We start from the raw sequence: 3826 nt of genomic DNA, 5'->3' as shown, positions 1-3826 counted from the left end.
CTTCTGTGAATGTGTCTTTTATGCTGGCGGTGCTTTATTAAGGTATAATCTACGTACAGTAAAATGAATACATCTTAACTGTACAACGTGATGGATTTTGACAAATACACATACCCGTGTAGCCATCACCTAGATAAAAGCTTTGAATGTTTTTGGCACCCCTACATTCCCTCCTGCCCCCTCCCAGTCAGTCCACACTCCAGAAGTGACCAAGATCTGATTTCTTTTCCTGTCTTTTTTTTTTTTTTTTTTTTTTTTTTGCTTTTTAGGGCCATGCCCACGGCATACAGAAGTTCCCAAGCTAGCAGTTGAATCAGAGCTGCAGATGCCAGCCTACACCACAGCCACAGCAATGCCAGATCCAAGCTGCATCTGCAACCTGTGTCGCAGCTTGTGGCAAGGTCCGACCCTTAATCCGCTGAGCAAGCCCAGGGGTCAAATCCACATCGTCATGGATATTAGTTGGGTTCATAACCCGCTGAGCCACAATGGGAACTCCGCAAAATCTGATTTCTATCACCCATAGATTAGTTTTACACATGCATGCACATGTGTGTGTGTGTGTGTATTACAAAGTTAAAAAGAAATACAGCTGCTATCATAGAAGAAGGAAATGGGCAATAAAAAATTTAACGTGAAACAGAGCCTCAAAAAAAGAAGGATAATTGGAATTTGAAAAACCACCAGGGGGCTTGAGATCCTTCTCTGCAGGGAGCAGGGAGAGGCAGCGAGTGGGGAGGGGCCTCCCTGGGTGCCTCCTGAGTCCTGCTGACCCCACGTGCTGCTGGAGATCCAGGCCCTTCCTCCAGCCCCCTCACCTCAGCAGTTTCCAGCAAGGCCAAGGCTACAAGGAGGGGCACTCTGAAGAGCATCAGCCCAGAGACAGGGAGAAGCCAGGGCCTCTGTGCAGTTAGGTTATTCATCTCTCCTGCCTTCCCTTTCATGCTCTTTATGATTCTGGGCCTCCTTCACCCTAAGTCCTGCCTGGGGAGGGGAGAGACTGAGGCTGTCAGAGGAGGTGGAAGAAAAAGAGTTACAGAGTCCATCATTCCTTCTCTCCCTCATTTACAAATACTTATTTGGGGAGTTCCTGCTGTGGCTCAGCAGTAATGAACCCAACTAGAATCCATGAGGATGCAAGTTCAATCCCTGGCCTCACCGAGTGGGTTAAGGATCTGGCATTGCTGTGAGCTGTGGCGTAGGACACAGATGCAGCTTGGATCCTGCCTTGCTGTGGCTGTGGTATAGGCCGGCAGCTGCAGCTCTGATTCCACCCCTAGCCTGGGAACCTCCATATGTCGTGGGTGTAGCCCTAAAAAAATAGCAAACCCCATTTATTTGGGAGTTCCCTGGTGGCTCAGCCGGTTAATGATCCGGCATTGTCAATGCTCTGGCTCTGGTGGCTCTGGTTACTGCTATGGTCTGGGTTCAGTCCCTGGCCTGAGAACTTCTGCATGTCATGGCTGCAGCCAAAAAATAAAATAAGTAAAAGTTAACAACAACAACAACACTTATTTGGGAATTCCCTGGTGGCCTAATGGTTAAGGATCCAGTGTTGTCACTGCAGCAGCTCGGGTTGCTGCTGTGGTGCGAGTTCAGTCCCTAGCCTGGGAACTTCTATGTACCACAGGCACTGCCAAAATTAATTTGTTAATTAATAAAGAACACTTAATTGAACACCTACAGCGTGCTGTAGCTTCTGCTAGTGCTGGGGATAGGCGATGACGACTATAAATTTTAGCTCACTAGGGAGTCAAAGGTGAGGCAAGGCCTTATACCCCCTACATAATGGAGAGGCTCAGAGAGGTAAGGTGATTTGTTCAGTATCACACAGCTAGCTGCTGGCAGAGGGAGGCAGGGAGCGGGGACCCTTGCCTCAGCTTCCCTGGCTGGGGATGCGAAAGAAAGGAAGCCAAACCAGGCAGACTCGCCCACTGTCTCCTCGCAGGCTCTCTGGAGCAGCAGAAAGAGTGCTGACCTGGAAGTGGCTGGGTCCCAGAAGCACTTCCTTTTTCTGGGCCTCGGTTGAGAGGGAGGCAGCTGGAAGTTTCCTTTAGCTCTAACTCTCAGACCAACCGGGCCTTTTCCCGCCTCAGGTTTTCTCTTACTGGGGGCCCCCTTTCCCTCCTGCTTCCTTCCTCCGACAGCCTCCCTAATTCCAACGCTGCCCCTGAGGCCTCCATGGTCTCTGGGGGATCTGTTGAATGATGTCCCCTCGGTCTCCGCCACCAGAATAGAGGCTCCCTGACTTTGCACCCGTCCCATTCTAGGGCAGGGCCCCCCACGGGAGAGGTATCTGTTTTGTCAGCCACACTGGAGGAGTTGAAGTGAATTTTTGCTCCCATCCCACATTTGCCTCTGCCTCCTCTCAACCTGCAGAGTAAGAGCTCATCCTTCCTCAGGGCCGCCCAGAGATCAGGCCTTCCTGTTGGGCAGGCCAGCCAACCTGGGCATCAAAAGCTGGCCGCCTGGGGAGTTCCTGTTGTGGCTCAGCAGAAATGAATCTGACTAGTATCCATGAGGACACAGGTTCGATCCCTGGCCCCACCCAGTGGATAAAGGATCCGTCATTGCTGTGAACTGTGGTGTAGGCCAGTGGCTACAGCTCCAATTTGACCCCTAGTCTGGGAACCTCCATATGCCGTGGGTGTGGCCCTCAAAAGACCAAAAAAAAAAAAAAAAAGGTGGCTGCCCTGGGAGGTGAGCCCAGGAAGGATGAGAAGGACAGGCAGGCTCTCAGCCAGAATGCCGGCCGCCCCGCCTCACCTGTCCCAGCCTCATTCACAAACCCCTGGGCAGAAATCTTCTCGAACAGTAAACACAGGGCAGCTGCTCCCACAGCCACACCCAAACACGCCCACCCGCCTGCCCACAAACAGACCAGCAACTTTGTGAACACGCACCCCGCCTTCCTCCCCTGCCCCTCCCTCAGGCAGGCACTGCACACACAAACACGCTCGTTACAGGACTACACGTGGGCACACATAGGCAACACACACACATGGACACGAGTACATACACATGGGTGCTTCGTGGGCAGCAGTTGTGCCCTCATGCACCTGGGGGGCACACTTACACCCATGCATGCAGGCACGCCTGATTGCACACAAGGGTACACCTCAATACACACTCTTCACCGTCAGCTCTCAGGTCACACTTGGAATGAGGAGAGGGCTCTGTTGTTGGGGTCTCCCTGCCTCTGGATTTATATCAACCTGGAGTCTTGTCTTCTTGTTTGTTTGTTTTGGCCGTGCCTGAGGCATGCAGAAATTCCTGGACCTGGGTTTGAAACCACAGGACAGCAGCAACCTGAGCCACAGTGGTGACAATGCTGGATCCTTAACCCACTGAGCTGCAAGAGAACTCCTGGCCTTTCATCTTAATTTTCCCTACTGATGGCCCAATGGAAGGCAGAGAACGCCCCAGGAGCTTCGGGCTCCCTCCAAGGCTGCACCTGTTTGTATGTGTGTGTTGGGGGGGAACTGACAGGAATGGGGGCAGGGCAGAGGGTGGTGAGGGGACAAGGAGTCATTGTTTATGGGGCCAGTAAATGTGAGGGTGTTCTTTTGGCTTTCACTGTCATCTTCTTCATGCCAGTCCATCCTTTCTTGGGCCTCAGGCACTGTAGGGGGGTAGCAAGGCTTTGAAGAGGGCTCAGTCCCAAGGTTGATATGGCTACTCTGGGGCTGACAGCCGGGTCCTAAGTAGGCTGGCCTCCTCAAATGGAGCAGGTGGGGGCTTCTCTTGGACTCATCCAGGGCAGCACAGCAGTGATCCAGAGAAAGGGAGGTTTTGTTTTGTTTTTGCTTTTTTAAGGGCCGAACCT

Source organism: Sus scrofa, chromosome 7 (assembly GCF_000003025.6).
Source record: "Sus scrofa isolate TJ Tabasco breed Duroc chromosome 7, Sscrofa11.1, whole genome shotgun sequence".
NCBI classification, from domain to species: Eukaryota; Metazoa; Chordata; class Mammalia; order Artiodactyla; family Suidae; genus Sus; species Sus scrofa.
Note: the sequence above shows the minus strand (reverse complement) of the source record.